Here is a 27,950-nt window from a genome sequence, read left to right on the forward strand (position 1 = left end):
TGCCTTAAATATACACAACAAAATTTTAACAAATCAGTTAAAAATTTTAAATACGCCTTGGTTACTTGGTTAAAAGTTAGATTGTGAGATGACCAGGAATTCTGTCGTTTACCTACAAGTCAGAGTGTGAGCCTCCTCCCCTCCATTTCGGGGAAAAGCCTTATAGTCCATGGGGATGAGGCAGTGGCTGAGTTGCTCCGGCAACCTCCTTTATCAACCTTTAATTCAGGTCTTCTCTATTATAATATTTCTTTATTTCTTGTGCACACATCCAGTGCAAGACGCAGCCAATTTGAAGGTTTTTTTTTTTTTTCCTTCTTTAATACTGCAGTCCCTAAGCCAATAAATAACTCACCTGAAGGTCAGGGGTACCCCTCCCTCTCTCTCCGGGGGTGTCCGGGAGGGGCGGGGGAGTAGAGGGGCCGGGAATCTAAGTGGCAATCCGAGGGCTAAGGCTATCGGCAGCTGTCTCAGGCGTTTTTCCTGGAGCCAGACCCTGCGCCAGGACTGGGAGGCTGTTCTCCTGTAACTGTCCTGAAGTGCTGCGGTGCCCCCTCCCCCGCGGCAGGGAGGGAAGTCGGGACGAGGTTGGCTCGCTCCGCACCGTCTCTGGGCGTGGGCCGCGCCGCAGCTCCGCGGAGCCTCGGTGTCTCCTGCAAGGGGGGCGGGGGGAGCCGCGGCGAGCAGCCCTGGGCTGCGGCTTCCTCCCCACGCCCGAGTCTCCTGCGCACAGCCGACGCGGACGCGAGCCCCAGGCTGGTCCCACGCCGCTGCACGCCCGGGCTCCCCGCCGATCCCAGGTAACTTTTCTACCTCCGGAGTGGGGGATGCCAGGGGGTCTCGGCTTACACGGTGCGGAGGAAGAGCCTGAGGCCGCGGCGCGCGGGGCTGTGCCGCTAACGCGCGCTTCGGTGTCGCGCGGTCGCTCGAATCGCGGAGCCCCCCGCTTGGCGCGGCCCGGGTCCCCACCCGACCTCGGGCTCGCCCGGTCGCCGGGACCCCCGCCGGGCCGAGCCCGTGCGCCGCTCCCCGCGCCCGCCCCGCCCGCCGCGCTGCAGCATCGGTTGGGCCGGCGCGCTGAGCCCGAGCACCGGCCTCCGGCCTGGGGGCCTCCCTCGGCGTCCGGCGACTGGGGCGACTCGGTCCCCGCGTCCCTTCTCTGCTAATTTGCGTAAATCCCCCGCTCGGGGCGCCATGTTTTGAGTTACCCCTCGGGCTGGGGGCCAGGGCGAGCGGGCTGCGCGGGCCGGCCCCTCCCCTCAGGGAGGCGTGGGGGGCGGGGGGCGACACTGCGGCGCCGCCGGGGCGGGTGGCCGGCCGCGGGAGGGGCCCTGCGCGCCGCGGCCGCGGGCTGGTCCCGGCTGCCAGCGCGGGGCGGGTAAGGTGCGCTCGGCACAAAGCATCCCCTCTCGGCAGCGGGGCCGGCCGCTTTTATATAACTTGCCTTCTTCCCCGAACTGGGGCGCTTCCCCCGGCCAGCGGCGGGGGCACAGCCGGGCCGGCGGGGTAGGAGGAGGGGGCGTCCGCACGAGGCTGCCCAGCGCCCGGGCACCTGCGGGGCCGCCTTGCCCCTGTTCTTCTCCGCGGGCACCGCTGCGCGGGCAGGCCGGGGGCGTCCAGCTGGCCTGCCGTGGCCTGGAGGCCGGCACGGCGCTGCTCACCTGGCGCCCGCGGGGCTGCGAGTCGCCTCGGGAGGTGTCTGCGAGGGCGGCTTTGCGGCGGTGGGGGTGGGGAGGCCAGGGCTTCGGACCGCTGGAGTTGGGGTCTCCGCCAATTCCCGGTGGTGTTTCTTGGCTCCTGCCGCGGGGGCTTGCTTTCTCGGGTTTCCCCTCTAATCTCGCCCTACTTTTTCCCCTACCCCCCCTTACCCCCCACGCGCCAAGTTCATGGCTTCTGCAATGCGGTGGGTGTGGTTATCTAGTAAATTTAAACTGTGGTCCTTTGCAGTGCGAGCGTTCTTTCCTTTTTCCCTTTTTATATTTACGGATCTGAAGTTTTCTAGGAGGTTTGCCTTTAGTTGCAGCCCAGTGTTAAAGTTAGCAAGAGATTGTTGCAGAACAAATAAAATGATAAAGAAAACATGTGGTATTAATTACTTGTGGAGGCTGGGCTGGGAAGTCCTGCGAATGCTGTGCTTCCATTACGTGTTTAAGTTGTTTCAGCTTTTTTACATTAGTCTTGCGGAATTGGTTTCGCAGATGTTATGCCTGTCTTTTTTTTTTTTTTGGCCCATTTTAGGCTCTCTGAGGCAGCCAGGTGGGCTGGAATTTGTCCTTGTAGCTTTAACTTCCATAGTAGAGAAGCCGTCACCATCACACCAAGTACTAAAAACATTCTTTTTGAGTTTTACACTGGTTTTTAAAGTCTCAAGGAAAGAAAAATGATATAGCTCCACTTATATCTGGGAACCACGGACGCAGTACCAGTTACATAAATTAAGCAGAAAAGCCTATTAAGAAAAGGGAGCACATCAAGTTTGAGTGAACTCTGGGGACTGAGAGGTGATTTATATCTTGACTCTGCGAAGGTTTTTAAAAAAATGCATATTAACTTTGGTATCAAACTTTTAAAACTTTAGCTGAAGTGACAAAGCTATTGTGAGGAAATAAATTCTAAACTGAAGAATTGGGACTTCAGAAAAGCAAAATAATCAGATGCACAGGTTACTGCATAAAGTTTATTTAGCTAATACTCTTTAGACAAATAATTTTTGCAAAACAGAACATGCTTTCTGAGTGAATTATCAATAACAGGAAGAGTAGCCACTTTAAATTGAAAACCCTTTTTCTGTGAAGGATTCAGGAACTATAGATCAAAAGTCAGTGTCTCAGTGAAATATTTATACTTAATTTTTAAGTCATTCCTTCTGCATGAATGCAATTTAGATAAAAAGCAGTTTATCAATTCTTGTATAGTGCTTGAACTTTGGCCAACTTTGAATTGTGTTGAAATACACGATCAGGGAGTCTTTTTCTTTTACTTGATCAGATGCAATTTTATGTATATGTTTTTAAAAAAAATTGGTCAAATGCATTAAGGGACCACCTAGATAGAAGAGAGGCAACCGTCCATGTACTGAGAGAGATGATGTTGTTATTTATCTTGTGACTCTTTTCTGGGTTTACTATAGTATATTGGATTAAGTGTGGCAGGAACTTGCTGTACGGTTTTCTTCCATTTAGGTTGTGCATTCATCTTTTAAGTTAGAGCTTTTAGAAAGAAGTCCTAAATTTCACAAATTGGAATTCTTGCCCTGGCCAGAAAAATAGAACTCCTAGAATAGACTGAAAAATAAATGTTTCTTTTCTGTAAGAATTTGACTATAATGAAGAGAGAGGGTTCTTAAGTGGTCTACCCTGGTCATCTTTAATTCTCATAGATTCTTCCAAGTACCCCATCACAGTTTTCCTCTTTGAATGTCAGCTTTATTATGGAATATAGGCTCACCATTGAAACCCATGAATCAAATTTATCTTTAGCACCACTTCATTTAGAGAGATCCTTAATGATGCCATTGCTGCATCTACTTCTTTCAAAAGGCTAGCTAGCTGCTAATTTGTTGGGAATTCATCAGGCACTTGGGCTCCTGGAGGGTTCTGCTGTCATTTGATTTGCCTTGGCTGTAAAGAATTATGTGCTCAGAGGCAGGGACCGGAGCAGTGAAGTCATTGCCCTGCCTGGTGTTGTGACATCACTATGGCTCAAAGGAAACAAGGGTGGGGCAGGCAAAACCAGACGTCTGAGGCATCTTGCTGGCTTTAACTTTGCCTGGTCCATGAATGAGACTCTCCTTCCTCAAGTTGAACTGCACCACAAGGTATTGTTTGGAGACCTGGAAGATAGAAATGAGTTTAAGACTGCCTGGGAGAATGTGTCTCCAAGAGCAAGGAAGAATAGGTTTTTTTGTGAAATGGTAGAAATCATTGAATATTCCTTTTATAGAAGAATATACTGTAATTTTTGAAAGGGGCCATTTAAAAAATTATCTGCAGAACAAGAGTAATGAGTACATATTTTTATTTATGTATTGAGTCAATATATTCCTTATTTGTTCTAAAATAGCATTCTTGCTCAATTCTAATGTCTTTTAAAAGTATATTGCATCTATAAAGATACAGTTTGTTTACTGGGAAGGCAATGTTCTCATTTATTTTTAAGTGATGTGATTGCAGTTGGCAATTGGAAAAAGCTAGGGATTTCATAAGTATAGAAGATATCTGCAGTGATTTGGGGTAATTGATTTATATTTAGTTTTTTCTATTAGCTAATTTTATAATTGCACATTTTTATCCTAATTTAGAATTCTAGTGTAGAGATGATCAAATTATTTTTCACCCAAATTCGTATTGAATAAATTATAAAAGAGTGAAATTCTGAGACTATAAAGTACATTTCATGTTTTGATCTTTGAGTTTAATGTTGATGTGAGCATAAAAAATGAAGAACCACAGAATAGCCACAGATGTTCGTTCTCTTTTCCGTATCTCTTTGCTAAGATGACTGTCATTTTTCATGTTAGTGTATTATGTACATAGGAGCTCTTGGGCAGTTCTTAACTGTGTGGCTGTTCAATAGCACATTTCCAAAGCAAAGGGAAGGAAGAAAAATGGGAAGAAGGCACAAGTAGAGAAGTTGAAATTAGGTGCCAGAACAGCAGATCACTTCGTTGAAATGTCTTCTGTACTGCATTTTTAGACCTTGCAATGATTGGTTAAATTGCACACTTTAGAATTGTAACCTCCTGTTAGCACCAAACCCCTAATTCTTTTGTAATTTGCAGTGCAGAGAAAAAGCTGACGACTTAATTTTTAGATTGCTGACATTTTGATATATTGTTCTTATAACCCTGCCTTACAAACTAAAACAAAGAGAGACAGAGAGAGAGAAGCAGAAAGGTCTGTATTAGACCTAGAAAACAAATGTAATCTTTAACTTGCCTTGAGTGTATATTTTTCTCTCCAGTTATACTGGGTGAGTGGTTGAGAAGGATATGAAGTTATTTCTCTTGGGGTTTCATCTCCAACCCAAGTACAGGTTTAAACACTTAAAGCATTGAGTAAATATTTCTGGAATGGAATTAAAAATGAGGCCATTTGCCACTTACGCTTTACCACAAAGAAAAATTTGAGAAGGCTTGAAAAGCACTGCTGCTTTATTTAAAAATGAGAATTACTGGACTCATGTTTGCAGTCATTATTTTTAATGACACAATCCTCATCATAATTGGGTTGCTACCTCTGTCTATAGCTCAAATTGGGTAGGTCCTAGAGGTTTTGCCATGTCAGAGAAGAGAATTCTGCAGGTACCAAGAGAAAAGAAGAATGGTTTCTTTGAGGGGAGAACTGCAGGGAGTCTGCTTCCCTTCCTGCCAGCTCTAATTGGTGTCATGGAGGACATCAGGATGGAGGGAGTGCTGTGAAGAGGAGAGGGATCAGATGGGAGGGTGACAAAAGCTGAAAGGGATTAGTGTTCAAAGATGATATTGATCCTGGCATTGAACTAAACAAACTGTTTTCTGTTTTAGATCTCTCTCTTTTGGTCATTTTTGTCCAAACAGTGTTTACATTCTCAAATAGTGAGTTTCGGTGTATTGTATTCAAGCCCCAAATTTGATCATTTCTAAGAGAAACTTATTTTTTTCACATTTAGCATCTCTGAAATTGGGATAGGTCTCCAATGGCTCTCAGCCATGTGGCAGAAAAAAAGCTGGCAACTTAATGCATTGATTGTGAGTGTGCATCAAAAATTGGAGATTGGATGTCAACCGATTGGAAGAAAATCCTGGAGACAGTAATGGAGCACTCTTAAGAACTGACGCAGTTCCCGTGCTCTTGGTGACACAGAAGATGATATTGTGTGGAAAAGCATAGACAACAGTAACTCTTAGTCGACATGCAATTTGGAAGAGGTGGATTCTGAATATGTAAGAATTTTTAGGAATACCTTGACCAATTAATTTTTCTGTGTTTTCTTTATGCATTGAATACCTAAATAAGTCTAAAAGAAGAGTTCTTTAAGAAGAAAATAAAAATTCAAGTTTTTAAAAATGTATAAGTCATAGCTTAATTGGCAGAGTGCTATATGATATAATGTTATCTCTAAAACAGTCAGTGATGTCAGGAATCTTAGGAAATATGGTTTGTCTCTTGGCTATGCAAATTTTTAAAAAATACTTTATAATATTTGGTGCTTATTTATACTGTCCATTCTATGTATTGGTACATGTTTTTATGTACATCCCTTTGTAGGAAAAATCTATTGAGCAGTCTTCATTTTCCATTTTGGCCCTAGGAAGATGGTTGGATTTTGATAGAGAATCTCAATTAGTCATTGAGAAGACATTTGAGATAGGACATTCCATAAGCCAAGAGGCTTAAATTTAGCTGGAATGCAGCCTTTATGTTGGGAGGGCAGGGGAAGATGAATCCAAAGAGCCAGTGTAGGGCCTGATTGTGGAAGGTTTTTGCTATGAGGCTAAGGAATATTTTGGACTTTGCTAGGGAGTGGGGAGCCATTGAGAGTGGTTGAGTAGGGAAGGAGCATGTTTATCTGGTGACAAACGTAGAAGGAGTTGGAAGAATAGGAATCTGGAGACAGATGGTCTTTCGTTAATGGCCTAATCCAAAAATTTTCAGAAATTGAATGTAATGGTTTCTCTCTCAATGACCGATATTTTAGACGTTCACCCCATTTATTTTTTGTGGGAGTATTTAGCTAGAGATTAAATATTACTTTGGGACTGTTTAAGGTAGAAAATGAGATATATGGAAGATGGGAATGTTTTCTTTCTTATTTACCCTTTCAATTCAAATATCTTTATTTCCGATATTAAAAATGATACATTCTCAATTTAAAATATATTCTAACAATACTTAAAAACAGCAACAACAAAAAAGAAATCTCATCATCTAGAGAAAGTTACTGTTTTTTTTTTTTTTTCATGAGCCAAAGTTTTTATTTGTTCACTTCTTGCATTTGAAGTACTCTTCGATGACATCCTTGGCCTGAGATTCTTTGCCATAGTCCTTAACTACTACACAACTGCAGCCAACCACCTTCCGGGGTTTCCCTTCTCTGTCAATTTTACAAAGGCCTACCCACTCCCCTAGTTTCTTGTTGTCATCAACCTTAATTAGGTTGATTTGGTGTTCAGCACAAGGGTCCTCTACAGACTTGACATGCGTAGGCTCCACGTAGTTGCACACAATCACACAAAGGTGGGTGTGGCACTTGTCTGAGGCTTTGGCAGCTTCGCAAATTCCATGTGCAAGGCCATCGTGGATGAGGGCGGTCTTCAGCACCTCTTGTAAAGCAGTATTAACGGCCATTACACCTCCAGCAGCAATGCCTTCCTCGGCCATGGCGGTGGGTTACGGGTGAACCCGAATCTTGAAAGCACACAAGCCTCCGCCTCCGCACGACTCGACGGCGGCAGGGGAAAAAAAAAAAAAAAGAAAGTTACTGTTAATATATTTGACAAACATCCTTCAAAAGCTACCTCTCTGAACGTGTGATCTGTTAGAGTGGGTCTTGGTTTCAGACAGCCTGTGCTGAGCTCCCAGTCTCGCTATGTAATAGCTGTGTGGCATGGGTCTCTTAATGTCCTAGAGTCTCTTTGCTCCTTTATAAAATGGGCATAATGCTCGCATCTCAAGGATATGAGGATTAAGTGATGTAATACATGCAAACACTGAACATAGTACCTGATATACCATAAGTGCCTCATAAATTGCAGTAGCATTATTTTGCATGTATAGATTCATAGACACATACATAACATTTTACATGGGTGGACTTCTATCTTAACTACTTCTGTGTAACCTTTTTTTTCAATATAACAGTATATCTGGGGAAGCTTTTTCATGTATATAAGTATATACCAACATTATTTTGAATGGAGAGTATTTTCTTTTGGTCCTGTGCAATAGTGGCGAAGGATCATTACCTTCATAACGATGATGATTTGAAGCTTTGTCATCCAGCCCCTCCTCCTCTTGCCACTTGCTGCCTACACTTTTCATCATTCTCTTCTCCCACACACGTCAGAAGGCTTGCAGTGAAACAGGACATTAAGTAAAGTTAAAATCTGTAATGGTGGTTAGGTGTTTCTCAATGTTGCGTATGAATATTTAGTTTTAAACTAAAACAGACTTTCACCATATATTTCCTGATTTTTAAATTCGGATGTTGATGTCCTCTCTTCATAGAGGGCTGACCCTGTCTAGCCTTGAGTTCCCAGGTGCCCACCCTCTCAAGTGCCTCCCACACGCACCGAGGGGCAGCAGGCACAACAGCCTGTACCTGAATTAGACTCTCCAGAGCCAAGACATTCAGAGTCTGAGATAGTTTAGGAGGTGTATGTGTGGAGGGGGGGCATTGGGCTCCCAGAGATGGAAAAAATGAAGCTTCCCTTGGTCTCCTTCTGAGTTCCTCCCTTTGTCCTCAGCAATAGAGTGGTCACAAATGTCAGTCAGTTCACAGATTTCATGCAAATTATCCAGGGATGTGGGCCGCTTGGTTATGTTATTCACAAGTGGTTTTGACTGATCTTGGGTTTGCACAGAACCCAGTCTTGTTTTCCCTACGTCCACCCAGTTGAGAAAAACAACTTTATGATTCTGAAGGTGGCGCTAACTGGAATGATGCATCCAGACTTCATTAGATCATACCATTCTGGAGTCTGCTAGCTGAAGGCTGGGCCTGAGCGTTGCTTATTTTTATGCAATTTGTGTCTAGAGTTACATCAAAGAGTTGTAGGAAGTTTTTGACAGTTTCATTGTAGAGAATTCTTGATGAATTTTTGTGTACTTTGTGCCATTATTTTGTGCTATTTGGTGATGACTTTAATTGACTTCAATTTGGGAGAAATACTTTTAGTGGACTAAGTGTAGTACTTGGAAAATAGAGGTTGACTAATTTGCTCAAGACATTTGGAAAGTTTTTCCCCTGAATTCTTGAAATGTAGACAGAAGTAATTCATGGGGGAATAGCTATGTTGTAAAATAAAGAAAATATGATAAGTTAGTGAAGATACAGATTGAAATATGTGCTAACTTTGAGCTAGTTAACTTTGGGCAGTTGATTCCATTTCTCGGGGCAAGGTTTCCCAAGCTGTGAAATAATGACAATGGTGCCTACCTCAAGGCTGAAATGAGGTCTATAGTCGAAGACATCTAGAATCGTGCGCAGTGAGAATAGGCATGTAGTAAGTGTCTTCCCATTTCAGCTAGTATATGTTGTTGGCCTGCTTTGCTTCTTCCTAAGGACCTATGGTGGGAATTGTGAGAATCCAAAGATGACCCTCAGGATGTGTATAGAATTTTGTGACATTCCACCACAAACCCCATAATCCAAAAGATGACCTTCAGTGAAGATACAGAATCTTGTCAAGTATGAAACTGCAAATAACAGTAGTAGAGGTTTGCAAAGAATGAGACAGAGTGGTTTTCAAATTTTCGTATGCAACAGAATTACCTGGGGGGTTAAAAAGAAATTTCTAGAGAACCATCTACAGATTTTCATTTAATAGGTCAGGAGTTGGGTCCGTAAAGGTATGTCTAAGAAGTACTTCAGTGGAGTCTGAGGCAAGTGGTCCCTGGACCACATTTTGAGATACAGTGTCTTAAGGACGCTTGTCTTAATGAGACTCCAGCTTGTAGGCCATTGTCAGATAAGCATTTAATCTGGAAAGATGATACACTATAAATAAATGCACAAATGTTTGAGAGAATGCTTAGCATAGAGCAAAGAACCGTGGCCTTGGCCTCAGAATGCCTGGGTTTCATTATGGCTGGTTCATCACAACTTTTATGGCCTTAGAAATTAGGTAAAACTTAAAAGGTTAAGAAAGTAGGATAAAGGGTTAGTTTTCTTACCTATTAAATAGGGATATAGAAATTATGTAGCAGAATGGTCAGAAGGATTAAATGAGAATTTAAGTGAAAGTACATGGCCCTTAATACGTCTTTAGTTGGGGTTAATTTTCTTTCTTCATGGTTGGTAATACAGTAAAATGACAGTGAAGAAGTGCTTTTGTGAGTAAATATGATTCTGCTGGTCAAAATTATACTGAGCCGTTTGGGATATTCTCAAGATATTATGAAGTTCATAACATATGTGAAACTTAAAATGATTAAAGCTTTATTTTCTTTACAGATGTTACTGTGTTTAGTGATATTAATATGAATGGTAAATGGTCAGATTACATTATGATGTATGTTAATTAGCATTTTTTTCCTATACTCATGTGCAAGAAGGACATACACACTCATGTAAGGCACAGATGGGACAACAAAACAAAAGTCACTGTATATCATATTTAAATTACATTGATGTCTTAGAATCCAAAGATGAATTCAAGAGGGAACTTCAATCTTTGGAGCTATAGTTGCCATTCAGCCTTAAGAGTCATGCCTTTTTGGCAGTGTGGCCCTGCCTTGGCACAGAGAGAGCCAGCTGAGTTATTTAACCACCTTCAGGTGACAGGGGAAGTGGGGCGATGAAGGAGCACAGAGGACACTCGCCTACCAGGCCCAGGGGTGTGGCTGAGGATGGGGGGGCCCTGAAGGGTGTCCAGCAGCCCCAAGGTGAGGAAGGGAGAGGGCCAGATGGACGAGGATAGGTGGAGAAGAGGGTGTGTGAGATGTGAGCAGCGTGGACAGAGGCCAAGAGGGAGGAGGGAGAGATTTCATATGGCTGAGGAGCAAGAAGGGCTCTGGGGACAGTGGGGGAGTGACGAGATGAGCCTTAGAGGCCGCTGGGGCCAGAGTTCAGGCCCCATGAACCACGTCATCCCGAGGGTGATGCGGAGCCAGCCATGGGTTTGACACGGTCAGATGTTTTTTTAACATGGCTCTTGTAGTAATCTAGGGAATTTACTTTCTTAGGAGACAGTATATCACTGTGGTTAAAATGACCGCTTTTTGCGTTTTGAATGAATGAATGAACCAGTGAACTCACTAACAAATCCTGGCACCACAGCAATCTAGCCTTGTACTTAGAGCGCAGATGCTTAACCTTAAAAACTTCACTTTTTTTTCTATAAAATAAAAATAATTTAGTCCCAGCTACTCAGGAGGCTGAAGCAGGAGGATTGCTTGAGCCCAGGAGTTTGAGGTTGCAGTGAGCTATGATTAGGCCACTGCACTCTAGCTTGGGAGACAGTGCAAGAACCTGTCTCCCCAAAACCCACAAATAATCACACTTACTATCACAATATCAATTCATACAGCAACCCTGTGTATAAGTACTTTGCACATAATAAGTGCTCAATGAATGGTAGTGATATTAATATTACTGTCCAGGGAAGAACTTAGGGTGATCCGAACAAAGGAAGTGGTAGTAGAGATGGAGAGAAGTGACTAATTTGAAAACTGTTCAGATGGAATTTTGAGGCTTGGTGACATTGGGTATTGGAGGTGAGGGAGAGGGGAATGGCTCCACTTACCGTGCCCTGAACCTGTGTCCACCAGAGGAGGCCCTGAGGAGACAGTAGGTTGGTGATGGTGGTGTGGAGGCCAGGAGTCTGCCCTGAAGTTCTGTGGGACATCAAAGAGTGGACGTCCAGTCGTAGCCTTTATGCATCAGTCTGCAAGCCAGTGTGGTCCTGCTTAAAGATAGAGACTCAGAATCATCCAGATAGGAAGGTAATTAAAGCCAAGATGAGGTCCCTAGAGAGGGTAGAGTGAGGAGAATCTGTAAGGGAGGAAAATAGAAGAGGAAGAGGCGAAAGAAGCTGGGGAGATGTGATGCAGGAAGAGGCAGAGTCTGGGCTCATGAGGACTGCAGCCCTCCCTCTGCATTCAGCCCTGCTGATGTCAGTGACCTCGCCCTGAGGAGCTTAGAGGAGCTGTACCTGTTCCTTCACCTTTGCTTCCCTTTCATCTCCTGGGGGTGGAAGCAGGCTGCAGCCGCCCAGGCTGAGAGGAAGCAAGTGCACACAGCGGGGGTACCTGGTGCTCAGGAAGAAACCAAAGCACGGACATCCTTACCACACTGGAGGCGAGGTAAAATAGATATGCATTTGATGTAATTTTTATCCACCGTGTCTTATTTTTGTAAAGAAGTATATTGAGAAGCAAAGGTGACATTGTTGAAAATGCCTGCCTCCTGCGTCGCTAGGGGGCTGTATTTAAAACTGCCACAGGTGGCTCAGCTTGAAGCACTAAACGTAGATTTGCTGCATTTTCTTTTATGCAGCCCTTTTCTGTAGATCATGAAAGGCTCTAATGTGTAGTGCCAGGAAAGTGATGACAGCTTTTTAATTCCCTTAATATGCTCCCTTTCTCCTCATGATGACAGAAATGCCTCCACCAGTGGTAGAATAATTCTTGATCATAGCTGAGCGAAAATATTGGTGCTGTCTTCTCCATTACTCAAAGATAAGTATCAGTTTGACCCAAGGATGGTTAACCAAGAAACTAGAGGATGCTGGGATAGGGCTGGAGATTCTTTTAAAAATATATTATGGAATATCTCTAATACATGAAAAGGTTGAATGAGAATGTAGTGGCGACCTGTATACCCAACATCCAGCTTCAGAAGTAAAACATCGCCCCAAGTTGCTGCATCTCCTGCATTCTCTACCTGTGCACCTTCCTGCCTCTTTGAAGTGGCCACACTGTTGTTGAACAGTGTGACTGAGATTCATGTGTGTTGATATCTGTAGTATTCCATAGTGTATTTCTTTTTCTTTCTTCTTTCTTTCTTTCTTTTTAAGAAACAAGGTTTTACTCTGTTGTCCAGGCTAGAGTGCAGTGGTACACTCATAGCTCGCTGCAGCCTTGAACTCCTGGGCTCAAGCAATCCTCCGCCTCAGCCTCCTGAGTAGCTGGGACTACAGGTGCGCACCACCTCACCTGGCTCGTTTTTGTTATTCTTGGTGGAAATGGGGTGTCACTATGTTCCCCAGGCTGGTATCAAACTCCTGGCTTCAAGCAATTCTCCCACCTTGGCCTCCCAAAGTGCTGGGATTACAGGTGTGAGCCACCGTGCCCGGCTGCTACATAGTTTACTTATTTATATTTATTATGGGTCTCCCCCAACCAGAATATCAGCTTTGTGGGGACAGGATTTATATCTGTTTTGTTCACTGCCATGGACCCAGCGAACACTGCTAGGCACTTCATAGGTGCTCAGTAAATATTTAAATAAAAGAGTCTAAAATATACTGTGAAACAATCCCACAAATTTACAAAAGAAAATTCCAGATCGGTCTTTAACATTTTATTTGGCAGATACAGTTTGTTAAAAGTGATTTAACTTTAAACTGTAAATATGAATGTCTAACATAAGACTCCCTGATGAGAAAGAGCTTGTCTGTGCTGCCCATGGAAGCTTCTTGGGACGTGAGAGAATCAGCGTGTGCCGAACCCAAACCTTCCTCCACGGAGCAGCGAGCTCAGCGCTGCTGCCCAGGTTGATGGTTGTGTTCTGGTCATTTTCGGTTAACTTGGACTTGGGATTCTTTATGTTTGTTAGAGTAATTCCCTCCCCCACCTTTAAGAACTAACACTTCTGCGTCGTTAATGCTTTCCCTGATGTACCATCTGGCCTGCACCTTTCATTCCCTTCCGATTTTAGTACAGTCCGAGGTAAACAGGGTCCCCCGCTGCCCCCGCCCCTTACCAATGAATATTCCATTGTCTCGTGATTTGGAAAATAATTTGTACTCCTCTCATTTTCACTCTCTGTATTCAGTGCTGGGAAAATCGAAGCGCAGTTGGTTTTTAATTCTGAGCTCTTGAGTTAAGCACTAAGTAGGTGAGAGTTTGATTAGGTGTGCATTCTAATTAAAGAAAAACGAATGATAATTTTTTATTTGGACGACTGTGGGAAATTATTCTGAAGTATAAAGATAGATATTTGTATTTTCCTATTGGCAAAATCATTTATAACTTACTTTTTCAAAATTTCTTATCTAAAAGAAAGTTTTTGTTACTGCCTTATTTCTATTTTTCATAGGAAATTACATTTTTCTCTAAATTTGAGATTTTGTCTAGATTTCAGGAGGGCAGGGATCTGGAATTTCTCTTCATCTAGCTGCAGGTACTCAGTGTTGGAGAAATGGAATGGTCTGTCCTCATTGTGACATTTGTATTCAGATATAGTTCCTTCTTCTTGATGCCAGCGGTAACTTGTTCTTCAGTGAGGCTCTGGGATCAGAGTGATGATTTGAATTGTCTGGTTGACTGAGTGGTAAAGAAATTGTCAACTTAGATATTCTCTAATAACTAGAGGTGCAGGACTCCCGGACCTTCCATAATCATTCCTTATGAAGTATTTCAGTGATAATCCACACGAATTAAGTTTGGCCGAGGAAGAAATACAGGTGCTTGCCTCTTTGGCTCCATCTGTATTTGGCTTCACTGATTTCAGGACGTCTGATAATAAACATCACTCCATTGGAAGTCATTATCCTTCAGCATGGGCAGTCAGGAGTATGTCTCCGGCCTGGATCAGCAAATTTGATGTTTGGAGGCTCCTTTGAAAGAGTCTCTAATGACATAGATAATTGTTTTTATGGCTTTCTGTAAAATGGAATTGCCTGATGGAGCTGTCTTGTTTCTTGGTGGCCTTTTATCTGATACTGAACAGAGTGAGGTTGAAAATGTTTCAATGGAAATGCAGCGTCATTGCCAGCCTTGTAAGTGCTAAGTGCGCACTGACTGTTTCCCCTGTAGAAGGCCTTCTCCCATGGAGGCACTAGGCTTAGGATCCCTGCAATGATTTTAACACATCTGCTTGGTGAAGGCAGGTTGTTTGAGTGGTAGATGAGAATATCTCAATATCAATTTGGATATTCTCTAATAGCTGAAGATGTAGAGAAGAATATCTCAATATCAATTTAGATATTCTATAATAACTGAAGATTTAGGAGGCCTGCATCCTCTGTTACCACTCTGCTCAGATCTCTAAGTTCCAAGAAGATATTGTAAATCTTTTATTTCATGTTTTGTATTATCATGTAATTACATGCCTAGTATATAATAATCATGCGTATATATCATAATTATGTCTATAATAATTATGTATTCTAATCATTGTGAAGTTTTAGATCAGATTTGTGATACGCAGTAAATCATCATTATATATTATATAATCTCTGCATTTAATCCCAGGTCAGTCACTGTACTAACAGTGCAGCCATGAGCAAGTTCTTTAGTATCACTTTATCTCAGTTTCTTTACCTATAAAGTGTGGATAGTAATACTAGCCTCATTGGATTTATGTGATGTTTATGTGCATGTTAAGTGCACATACAAAATGGGAATTGTAGTAGAGTTGACCTCATTATATTATTGTGTTAATATTACTAATACTTTGTAGAATTGCTTTCAAAATGCCAGGCCATGGAACAGCACTGGTCCACGTGAACATTTTCGCAGGGCCATGGCATGCCTCTTGGTAACTTCCTGTTGCTTTGACTGTCTGGACCCCACACTGACCAGCTCAGAGCAGGCAGTTTCTGGGCTGTCAGGACCCTGTTCTATTTGGGTCCAGCCCAGAACAAATATAAAAAAGAACATGGATCAGGGAAACTTTGTTTACTTAGCTTCTCTAACTTTTACATATTATTTTAGATTGAAAGAAATGAAATATGACACCTCTGTGTTAAAAATGGATTTCCTACCACAAATGAATGAATGATTAAAGATGAAGAACTGAAATAAACTAGAGGATTGAACTCACAATGTAAACTTTTCTTGTGTCCATCTTTCATTTCAGACCAGCACCTCCTCCCCTAGCTTTGAAGAACTGCTCCCCACTCCTTCCTTGGGATGCTTGGGGGCCATTGGCACAGGCTGCCACCTGCTCCCTGGCTCAGTGACAGGCAGGTGACCCAGACCTGGCCAGTCACACTCCTCTGTTCCCCATGCGTGTGATCCAGGCTGGCTCCACACATCCTCCCCCTGGGATTGTTCCACATGGGTAGAAGAAAGGCAACTTAACTTTGTGAGTGGTGGAGATAGAAGAATTTGCCTTCTTGCTTGGCCCAGAGAGCATGATGCCAAGAGGAGAGATGAAATTATGTTTTGGCAAAATGGAATCCTTGAGGTCTCTGGAGCTGCCTTGTTTCCTGCAGATGATCAGAGGAAATGGCCAAAAGTATTTTTTGTTTGTTTATAATAGTGTAGGAAAGCACCTGTTAGCAGTACAGTGTAGTAGTTAAGAGTCCAGCTAGTTACTATCTGAATGACCAGAGGAGAGTTAAATAACATCTCTGTGCCTCTGTTGCTTCAGTTGGTGGTAACAATAGTATCCACTTCATAGGTTTCTTGTGAGTATTAAATGAATTAATATTTGTATATATACATACATATATATACACACGTACAGATTTTCATATATGTGTATTTAAATATTTATAGGGTTTTATTAAGATATATATATTTTTTAATCTTGGGTTTTTGAATTTTTTATATTTACTATTTTTAATTAAATATTTCAGTAAATTTAGGGGGTACAAGTGGTTTTTGGTTGTATGGATGACTTGTGTAGTGATGAAATCAGGGCTTTTAGTGTACCCATCACCCAAATAGTGTACATTGTACTTGATAGGTGATTTTTGATGTCTCACCTCCCTTCCATTCTCTTGACTTCTGAATTTCCACAATCCATTGTACCATTCTTTGTGACCATGAATACCCATCAGTTAGCTCCCTTATAAGTGAGTATATGTAGTATTTGTTTTTCCTCTCCTGAGATACTTCACTTAGGATAATGGCTTCCAGTTCCATCAAATTGCTGCAAAAGACATTACTTCATTCTTTTTTTATGGCTGAATAGTACTCCATAGTGTGTATGTGTTTGTGTGTACTCATACATATTAATACATACACACACACCACATTTTCTTTATCCACTTGTCATTTAATGGGTACTTAGGTTGATTCCATATCTTTGCAATTGTGAATTGTGCTGCAATAAACATTTGGGTGTAGGTGTCTTTTTGATAAAATGACTTCTTTTCCTTTGGGTAGATACCCAATACTGGGATTGCTGGGTCAAATGGTAGGTCTACTTTTAGTTCTTTGAGGAATCTCCATACTGTTTTCCATAGAGATTGTACTAGTTTACATTCCCACCAACAGTGTATAAGCATTCCCTATTCACTGCATCTGAGCCAACATCTATTGTTTTTTTGACTTTTTAATAATGGCCTTTCTGACAACAGTAAAGTGGTATCTCATTGTGGTTTTAATTTGCATTTCCCTGATAATTAGTGATGTTGAGCATTTTCTCATGTTTGTTGACCATTTGTCCATCTTCTTTTGAAAAAAAATCTGTTCATGTCTTTCATCTACTTTTTGATGAGGTTATTTACTTTTTTCTTGCTGATTTGCTTGAGTTCTTTGTAGACTCTGGATATTAGCCCCTTTGTCAGATGTATAGCTTGTGAATATTTTCTCCTATTCTGTAGGTTGCCTGTTTACTCTGTTCATTATTTCCTTTGCTATACAGAAACATTTTAGTTTAAATAAGTCCCATTTATTTATTTTTGTTGTTGCTGTATTTGCTTTTGGGGTCTTACTCATTAATTCTTTGCCTAGGCCAATGTCCAGAAGAGTTTTTCCTACGTTTTCTTCTAGAATTTTTATGGTTTCAGGTCTTATATTTAAGTCTTTAATCCATTTTGAGTTAATTTGTATATATGGTAAGAGCTAGGGATCCGGTTTTATTCTTCTGCATATGGCTATCCAGTTGTCCCAGAACCATTTATTGAATAGGATGTCTTTTCCCCAGTGTATGTTGTTGTCTGCTTTGTCAAAAATCAGTTGGTCATAGCTATATGGTTTTATTTCTGTATTCTCTGTTCTGTTGCATTGGTCTGTTTCTACCTTTATACCAATACCATGCTGTTTTGGTTACTGTAGCTTTGTAGTATAATTTGAAGTCAGGTACTGTGATGCCTCCAGATTTGTTCTTTTTGCTTAGCATTGCTTTGGCTATTCAGGCTCATTTTGGGTTCCACATGAAATTTAGGGTTACTTTTTCTAGATCCGTGAAAAATAATGTTGCTATTTTGATAGGAATTTCATCGAATCTGTAAATCACGTTGGGCAGTATGGACATCATAACAATGTTGATTCTTCCAGCCCATGATCATGGGATGTTTTCTATTTGTTTGTATCATCTCTGATTTCTTTCATCAATGTTTTGGAGTTCTCCTTGTAGGTATCTTTCACCTCCTTGGTAAAGTATATTCCTATGTATTTTATTTTCTTTGAAGCAGCTATCGTAAATAGTATTGAGTTCTTGATTTGACTCTCAGTTTGACTGTTGGTGTATAGAAATGCTACTGATATGTGTACATTAATTTTGGAATTTGAGACTTTATTGAATTTATCAATTCTAGGAGTCTTTTGTGGAGTCTTTAGAGTTTTCTAGGTATGAGATCATATCATTGATAAACAGGGTAGTTATTAATTCTTTGCCTAGGCCAATAGCGGAAGAGTTTTCCCTAAGTTTTCTTCTAGAATTTTTATGGTGTCAGGTCTTACATTTAAGTCTTTAATCTATCTTGAGTTAATTTTTGAGTTTGGTGAGAGATAGGGATCCAATTTCATTCTTCTGCCTATATGTGATTCTCCAATTTTCCCAGCACCATTTATTGAATAGGGTGTCCTTTCCCCAGTATATGTTTTTGTCTGGTTTTTCGAAGATTAGTTGGTTGAATCTTGGGTTTTTGAAAAAAGTTTTTAAAACCAAAAAATAAGTAGGAAAGATATGATTTTAGACAATTTTTCTCAAAAAAGTCACTTAAAAAGCTTTATACCAACAAGTATTAACATTTTTAAAAATTGAGTATATTTTAAAAATGCAGGTAAAGAAAAATTACATTTTGTTTTACAGCAAGATTGTACATTATTTATGTCAGATTTATAGTATCAATCCATTTCTTATTTGGAGTGTTGGTTTATTGTTTTAATTGACAAAAGCCCAATTTAAACTAATTTGAAGGAAAAAAAAAGCAAAGAAAGACTTAGAGAAACAGAAGAATTTGAAGGGATTCACTCTTGAGAAGCATCTAATTAGAAACTATTATGGATAATTTTTGCTTTAGCCACGTCTAATGTCATTGGATGTTTAATAATGCCATGTTACTAGTCTGTGAAATCTGCAAGTATGGAAACCACTGCTTTCAGGGCTTTTGTGGCCTTCGTGTGGTGCTTACAGCATATATGTCCATCCTTATGGAAGATTTCAATGGGAATTGCTCATTTTGGATATCCCCGTTTGCTAACTCTATGATGCTTTTGATACTAGGTCCTTGATAATACTTCTCTTTCGTTGTTAAAATATGGTTTGTTTGTAATGAGATTTGTACTGCATTGTAGTAAAATTGAAAACTCAGATCTGTGATTTTGTATGTGCTGCTCTGCTTTGTTATTTTTCATTGTTTAAGATTTGCCCCTAATTAAGATGACTTTTAAGAGTAATTTTAATGATTCATTTTTTCAACTCATTAAATATAGACATTGGTCAAAAACTAAGGGAATAGATGTGCGCTCTGAAGGCTTTGAACTCAGGAAATTTTATGGCATAAAGACTGATAACCGTAGTTGTGTACTTTTGAAGCTAAGTAGAGTAAGAAAAGATAAAACTTATATTGGCCGTAAAAGATACTCTGTTAAGTGTGCCTTACATGACAAATACTTTCTTTCATCTGGATAGTGATTTATTCTAGAGGTATACATTGATTATATTAATATTATTATGCAACTTTAAAAATCAGTTTGGCATTGAAAGAAATAAATGTTTCTGTTCTACAGAGATAACACTTCTACTTGTAAACGATCTCTTGAGGTACGTTGTTTGATAGTGTTTAATTACATGCTTGTAAGTTAAAATTTTAACTGTGGATGGTGTATATTATGATCGAGGTTTTTATTGCAGCTAGTGTTGAGACTAATTCTCAATATTTCACCATTTTTTGACTAAGTTAATTCCAGTAATATTTTGAGTGTCCATTGAGTTAGTCATTTTGCATTCATTCACTTATTTGCCAAATATTTCTTGAGCACCTATTATATGCCAGTCACTTTTCTACATAGCAGTGAGAAAAAAACAGAAAACCTCTGCCAATGTAGAGCTTATATTCTAGCGCGATCTTCTGTTATCTCTAAGCCTATAACGTGTTTTAGATAGATATTATCTCCCTGGTTTATAGAGGAGTAAACTACAGCTTGAGGAGTTAAATGACTTGTCCAGCAACCTATGGAGAGTAAATGCAGATTTTGAATTTGAACCTGGGACTTTCTAATTCCAAAGCCAGTTTGCCTTTACAAATGCTGTAATCATTCTAAAATTCAAACAGTTCCTCTTATGATGTTCTTATTCTTTAGCTAGCCATGCTCATCATGGTACAGTTTCTTTATTAAATGATAGAATATCAGTAACACACATGGCCCTGACAAGTTCCTGGTATCTGGTGCTAAACTAGGTAATGTTGGGGATTAACTGCACGAGCTGGATGTTAGGCTATTATATACCCAAGCTATAATCTTCCAGTGGGCACTAACAGACATGCACCATTTACCCAAGAAAAACAGAAATGAAATTCTAGATAGGAGCCTTTTTCTTATGTGCTCAGGTGAGTGCCTTAATGGGTATGTTCAAAGTTACTAAATAATCTAGATAAAAATGCTTAAAAAGCAAATTGTTGCCTTATGGTTTCTATACCAGGCCAGTGACTGAAAACACTTATGTTTGAATAATAAAACAGGACTACTGCTTACAGATTGTTCTCTGTGTGGTTAAAATCCTGAAGCAGCAAGAAATCGTTTTATTTTTTGACCGGGGACAAGGATATAAGTTAATACTGATAATCATGATATTCTGTCTTCAGTATTCTGTTTAAAGAGTGGCATGTAGGCTGTGGAACACATCTCTTTCTGCATTTATTTTTTATGCCACCTATTACCGAGTTTATGTTTTGGCAAATTTTTACTCACACGACAAATTTTGTATTCCTAAAAGTTTCTCATATTACAACCGAAAGGCCCTTTTGGATGTTAGTCTATTCAGTGCCTCTGTTCACAAGTAATAAAGCGGCACCAGCGCCCGACCATCGGCCACGGGGCTCACAGGTTGAAGGTGAGCCCTCCCCCGCAGTGTCTCCGTTCCGCTCACTAGTGATCTCATCGTGGCAGCAGGAGTTGCATTAGTCCACATTTTAATTTTTTTGTGGTTGCTCCTTTTTATGCTATGTTTTCATTGGCTGTCTATAAGTCCTGAATAGAATCTCTAGCCTCTTAGGCTTTCTATCCTAGGAGGTAGGGGAGGGGAGCAAGGGTGCTATTATTTGGAAGGAAAAAGACCAATGTTAGTTAGTGCAGCATTTGCTAATTGTGTTCCCCCAAATGGTAGATGTCACGAAGAGTGTTATGCTGTGTAACATAGTTGGGTGTAGGGTTTCGCTACCTGGAAAATATATTGTTATACTTTGGCATTTTCTAACCAGAACATTTTAACCCACAGGGGAGGTGCTTAACCACCCGGGCTCTGGTCCCTTCCTCTCTAAAATGAGGCAAGCAGCTTGATCGTCTCTTGCAGACTAATACCCTATGACTCAGAAACATGTCTAAGTTGTACAGCTCAGAAATAAATCTAGTGACCTAGTTTATTTGGCCTTGATTATTTTCTCCTTGATTTGAAGCATATTTCTTTTTGGGACATCTCTCATTTGACATCTTTGGAACTGGAAATTGTTGTCAATTACTGTATATTGCTTTTGAGTCAGTGTTTTATGAAGTCTCATAATTTAGTGGGAAATGTAGCAGAGTACCATAGACAAGATCTTTGGTTTGCCTCAAAAGGCAAAACACTTCCATTGCTGAGAATCATTTGCTGCTTTAATGCATGCAGACATTTTAGGTTTCAGCTGTACTGACCAACATTTGTATAGCACCATACAATGATATTCCTCATTCTAGCAATTGCCATGAACAGTATAAATCTGTGAGATACCTACTGGGGGAAAAGTTATCAATAATTACTGAACTAAATCTCCTTTAAATCCAGGAAAAAGAAGTAAATCCTTTCTAAGGAAAAACAAAGACTGCCCCGCAAGTTGGGTGAACCAGTGATTATCTCACGGTTACAAGTAAGATGTGTCCCCGTCCCCTCTGGCAGAGGCTCTGTAATCACTCAGCCAGGAAACGCTAGCAGAGTGTGTCCCCGGACACACTCTTCTGCAGAACACCTTAGGGACCCCAAGGGTGGGGAACACAGCTGGTAGCTTTAGCACCTTCTTTTGGAAAAGGAGTTGAGTTTCAGAGGAACCAACTTCTGCTCTAAAAACATCTTGGCACTTGGTTTGTTGAGGTAGGGTAATTCTTCGTTCTTGGTGATAACTTTTCCTTGAGAATTTTTGAAAAGGAGAAAAGCAGGGAGTAAGCTGGACACGTGGAGGAGTAACTGAGACGCAGATGGTCAGAAGACAGCACCGGAGAGCAAGGAGTTTAGTTGCGATCGCTTTCCCTTCCTCTGCTGTAAGACGTCAGCCGTTTGACCATCCTCCCCAGCACATGCAGGGGCCTTTCTGCTTCTGCAGCCATGAGCAGGGCCACACACAGCACCGTGTGACACGGATGGTTTTTGCTAGAGGCGTGATGTGTGCCTTCACCAAGAGCAACTGTTGGAGATTTGTTTTTGTTGTTCCAGTCGTTGTTTTTCTGTCTTCAAAGCTTAGGATGAGTCATTTTCCCTGTAATTTTTCTCTCTTATCAACCCTATAATTTCATCGCAATAATTCACTGCGTGATGTCGCTTGACACACAATCTGAGCTGACGTCTCTGCCGAGCAAACAGATTGCCTGCTAATTTGCCAGACAGGTTCAGACACTTTTTAGTTCTACTTACTTCTGTTACATTTTGGGATATTTGTATCTCTTTTGAGACATCTTTTAAAAGCTCAAATCTTTTAATTTTAATACTCCTTTTTGTCTGCCCTGTGTGTGTGCGTCTGTGTAAAAGGATGCGTTCTGCAGGGAGAGAATGGGGGAGCCCAGCATTCCCATCAGGAGGGCACCGATTGCATCAGTGTGTACGTCCTACAGTGGACACCCAGTCCTGTGCTAAATACAAGGGCCATTTTAGCCATCTAATACACCCTTAAGAAATAGTATTCAAAATATATTATTCATTCATTCACTTATTCAACAAATACTTTCTGAACGCCTGTGGTTGAGTCTCGGGCATTATTCTAGCAACTGAGGATGGAAGAGGATACTCAGGAGGTAAGAAAAAAAAAAAACAAGACCTTAGCGTAGCATAGGGGAGGTCTGACAAGAGTTGTGGGGAGAGGACTGGGAGGGGCAGTGGGGTTTCAGAGACGACAGGGGAGGCTTTAGGAGAGAGGTACCTTTGAGCGAAGTCCTGAAAGGTGTGGAGGGAACCTCCCAGTGCACAGCCTTGGGGTGAGTGTGGCTTGGAGGCTGGTGTGGTTGGAGCAGAGAGAGGGGGGACAGCAGGAGGAGGTGAGGTCTCCAAAGAAACAGGGCACGTGTGGCAGGGCCATGTGCGTCCTTGGAAGGCCATGGCCTCCCTGAGTGCTGGGGGGGTGGCTGGCAGGGAGGGCTGGGCAAGGCCCTGAGCAACAGGGATCCCCTGGCCTGACCTTGTATTTTAAGAGAGGCCTCTAGAGGATGAACAAACCAGTGAACAGACCCTGTAGGGAGGGAGAGAGAGGAGGGGAGGCAGGGAGGCCCCTTAGGAGTCCATGACAGTGATCCAGGTAAGGTGTGGTGGTGACAGTATCTAGAGCCAGGAAACGAGTTAAGCTCTTCAAAAACTGAGTGTAGGCAGAGAAGAAAAGAGCTCCAAGGGCCAAGCCCTGCAGTCCTCCAGTGTCCGCAGACCAGAGATAGTAGCAAGGCAGGAAGAAAACCAGGAGCTGGTGTCTGGAGCTCCAAGGGAGGAGCGTTTGAGTGAAAGGGAGGTCTGACCAGGCCACAATCTGCCGATGGAAAAAGCAGCATGTGGGACTCTGTGCATAAGATGCTTCCTTTTTTTTTTTAAGGGGGGAAAGTTGTAGGCATATTTATGCTTGAATACAGCTAGAGCATTTCTAGAGGAGTCCCCCAAAACCTGCCATCATCTCCTCTGTGGAGGTATCTTGGGGCTACAGGAGGGCGAGAGGGAGACCCTTTTGGTTTAAAAATCACAGTTCATTTTTAAGTCTCCATCAGCCCCGTCCAATGGAAGCACACTTGAGAACATGCCCCGTCTCGTGCTCTCTTCATTTCCTTCCTTGGCACTGCTTTATTTCTCCCTGTGGGACCGTGTGGTCCCCCACCCTCTCCGGCTGTCAGACTTGCAGTTGGTACATCCTCTGACTCCCTCCGTCACTAACAGCGAGCGCCTGCTGTGTGCCGGGCTGCTCACGGGACAAAGTGGCACTGCTCTGCCTCTCGAGCAGCACCCAACCCCCCCCCCACGGCAATTCCTGCTGGGTTTAAGGGGTATTTTCTCATGGGCCTGAGAGAGTCCACCAAAGTGTTATTCACATGCATTCTGGCTTAAGACCATGCAGATAACCTTTGGAGCTTAACTATGATTTATAATACTATTTCTGTGCAAAACAGGATTTTTGGCTCTCGACAACCATTTAGAACTATCATTTTGGAGTATAATTAACTGGCAAATCAGGGACTTCCCATGCTCTGGTTTTAACTGTTTTGTGTGTATTTATCAACTGTTAGCTATCTCTGCTAATAGAAATAAGTACTGGAGAAAGTATATATTTTGACTGCCAGGGTAAAAAAAAAAATCAAGTCTGTCTTCTTAATTGTTTTGCTCTAGGCTAATCCTAAAATGAGTTTACATTCCCTGAATTCATACCGGCTGATATCCAGGACGATAGTTGAGTCCTTCTGTGGAAAAGGGAATGCTGGAAGTTCACAGTGTTGGACATTTTTGGCTTAAGGAGACGGAGCATGGGGAACACTTTCCATCCTTCCATCAAAGATGGTTGTAAAGCCCATTTTTGGTACTGGGAAGGAATAAACTTCAGTTTATGGGGAAACTCACTTGGGGAGCAACTGATAACATGAAGAACCAGCATGGGGATACCACTCTCTCCTTAGCCATGATTTCTGGCTTGAAAAATTCTACTGGTAAATAGAATCTAGGGAGATCAAGAAACCCTTCCCATAAAAGAGATACACAATGAGCGTCCTCAGTTGGGTGATACAGCTGGTTCTCTCATCCATTTCTTAAATATATTTTTTAAAGTATGCCCTCACTTTTGTCTAACTTTGTCATTTTAAAAACTCACAAAATAGACGATCCCTTGGTCTTGGTGGTTCTCGTGTTCTTTTGAGTGTAAGAACCCAAAAACTTGGTAAATTCCCAGTAATGGCCAGGAGGAGCACATGCATAGCAGGAGTGAGGTGTGGATTTGGGAATACTCGTCCCTGGACTTGGGGCTCTGAGTGTGGTGCTTGGACCAAGGGCATCTGCAGCACCTGGAACTTTTGTTAGCAAAAATGTCTGACCACCCTGAAAACCCTGCACCAGCTGTCGGCCCTGGAGCATCTGACTGACGGTGGGCGCTTGCGCTTTGGTTCTTTATGATAGCAGTTTTTGCAGTCAGGGAAGTGGTGACTTCCTGAGGTTGCGGATGATCTGTGTGCACGTGCTTCCCTCCGCACTTGCAGTGGGTCCTTCTCTATGGAGAAAAATGTCTCAGTGCATTTGTTTCTTAGGAATACTTGGACTAGAATGAGAGGGGTGGTGAATTTTTGAAAATGTTTTCATTTTCTTAAAAATCAGACTTAATTTTGATTTGAAGACTTACTCAAAGTTAAAGTTAACTTACTCAAGTTAAAGTTTGCTTCTTCCTCTTTTACGTTTTGACTCACAACTCTCTTTGACTTGCACACTGTATTTTCTGACATCATTGATCTTAGGGTTATGAAACAGGGTGAGACTTTTGCCTTTTCTCTCTCAGTTCCTTCTTGCTGTGCTGTTTCCGTTAATCCTAGCGGTGGTGCCCGGGAAGGAGGAGAATTACGTAAAAGACCAAGAAAGCTGTTGTAACTGGTTCCATACTGATGTTCTCTGCAACTGTGAATTAGGAAGTTTCTAGTTTTGCTTTCTACTTCCACATTTTTTATGATCAGGCTGAATTCCCTTCCCGTGTGGCTGACGCAGAGTTCCTTTCAAAGCAGGCCTCGATTCTAGAACAGACTTGTTCCTAGCAAATGGTTGAGGAATTCAGATTTGCTATCAAAGCTGAATACCAAACAATGTTACTCTAGCAATACCGTCTTGAAGAGGACTTTTTAGGGAATGCTATAAAGCAAAAAACTCTCAGTAGCACCCAGCAGTGTACACTGTGGCAGCTGGAGAGTCTAATTATAGGCCGGGAAGCCCCTTAGGAATTACAGAAAGTGTTAGCAAAAGGCCTGCAGTAAATGACAGCTGTTGGCCTTGGGCACCAAGGAGGCAAAGTGCATATAGAATAAAAATAAAATGTCCTGTCCAGCATATGTTGGTTTTAGACACTTGCGAAATCACCCTAAGTAGAGTTAGTATAATAATAATAGATTGATGGTCAGTCCCTGAAACAGTGTTGACTCCAACAGCTCTGTGAGGAAGAGAACACACACATTTCTTTTATAGTTCAGAACTGTGTGTTTAAAATATTTGACTATTCAGTACGTGTTGATTTAAAGATAACATAGGAGATAAACTATATACCTGTAATTTGGAGTATGCGACTTTTATGGGTACAGCTGTGCCCTGTCAGCTCTAATGGATTCTAGAACCAAGCAAATACCACCTTCTTGTCAGAAACATATGGAGTGAGAAACATTCCGTCTGTTTTTTTTTTTTAAAACAACCCTTGAACACCCAAGTAATACCAAAAAGTGATAATGATTCCTTTGAGTGAATGAATACATTCTGAGACTTAGCATTTGTCATAAGAGATTCATTAGAAAATATATTATTTCTTTGTAACTGTCATTAATATTTTGACATTTCCTTTTTTAATTTTTAATTATGGGTACATAATAGTTGTATATCTTTATAAGGGTAGATGTGATGTTTTGATACAGGCATAGAATGTTAATTAATCAAAGCAGGGTAATTGGGGTATCCATCACCTCAGGCATTTAACATTTCTTTGTGTTAGGAACATTCCAATTCCACTCTTTTAGTTCTTTTAAAGTTTACCCTAGTATTTTGACATTTCTTGTTTAAAATAAAGCAGATACATACATTAATAGTATCTGATGCCAATAAGGCTAGGTTTGTCTTTTAAAAAGGATAAAACTACTTTAAAAATAAAAGAAATAATTATTTGCAGGTAGAAATGGAAGAAGAAAGTATATTTTAAGAGCAATCTTGTCATATAACCTATATTTTTATTACCATTTATGTGATATGATGCCTCATTTTGGTTATGGTTTCAAATTTCTTTTATAAAATGTTCGAAAACATTTCATGCCATTTGTGATTGGCATCACATACAAAAACATATATCAACTTAACATTTCTTGTTGCTTTATCCTATAAGGGGAAAATGAACTTCTCACCATAATCAGTGGTGAAGACTGTACTATGTTAACAGCTGCTCTGGCATTCTGTTTCCATTAAGTTGGGGCAGGAAGGAGGAAGAAGTCTTTCATACTGAAGTAATCATGGCATAAGGGTTGATGTCAGCTATGTTGCTGTTCAGAGTTGTAATTTAATACATAAGACATACTGGGAAAAATGCTCCTTTTCTTCCACTTCTGTAACCTTATAATTATGCTTTTTGTCTCTGTATTAATGTGACCAGAGTCATTACTACTTTTTAATTGATATGAACTTCAAGTTTAAAAGCACAGTTTTAGATTTGCTATATATCATACTTTATTAGCAGATTTTTGTTAGAATATACATTAAAATTATCTCGACTTTTCTCTTCTGGATGAGCCATAATGACAATAAGATAC

The 27,950-nt window shown here is 41.3% G+C and overlaps 1 protein-coding gene and 1 pseudogene across 3 annotated transcripts in view; one reads left to right on the forward strand and one right to left on the reverse strand.

Annotated features, from left to right (window-relative positions):
* The window catches only part of EPB41L3 (erythrocyte membrane protein band 4.1-like 3), a 193,238-nt gene that overhangs the window by 28,587 nt on the left and 136,701 nt on the right, over positions 1-27,950 (forward strand). Inside the window, exon 1 of one of the 2 annotated variants that reach the window (XM_012652121.1) lies at positions 418-800. The exons of the other annotated variant lie outside the window; for it this stretch is intronic. The gene's annotated coding sequence lies outside the window, so the exon portion shown is untranslated. Of the gene's footprint in view, positions 1-417; positions 801-27,950 lie in introns of those variants that run through there. 2 annotated transcript variants of the gene reach the window in all.
* Positions 6,923-7,419, reverse strand: LOC105816638 (annotated as a pseudogene). Its single transcript, XR_001137801.1, has one exon. The product of XR_001137801.1 is annotated as a 40S ribosomal protein S12 pseudogene (transcript).

The sequence above is a fragment of the Propithecus coquereli genome, unplaced genomic scaffold (genome assembly GCF_000956105.1).
Source record: "Propithecus coquereli isolate 6110/MARCELLA unplaced genomic scaffold, Pcoq_1.0 Scaffold38, whole genome shotgun sequence".
In the NCBI taxonomy this organism is placed as follows: Eukaryota; Metazoa; Chordata; class Mammalia; order Primates; family Indriidae; genus Propithecus; species Propithecus coquereli.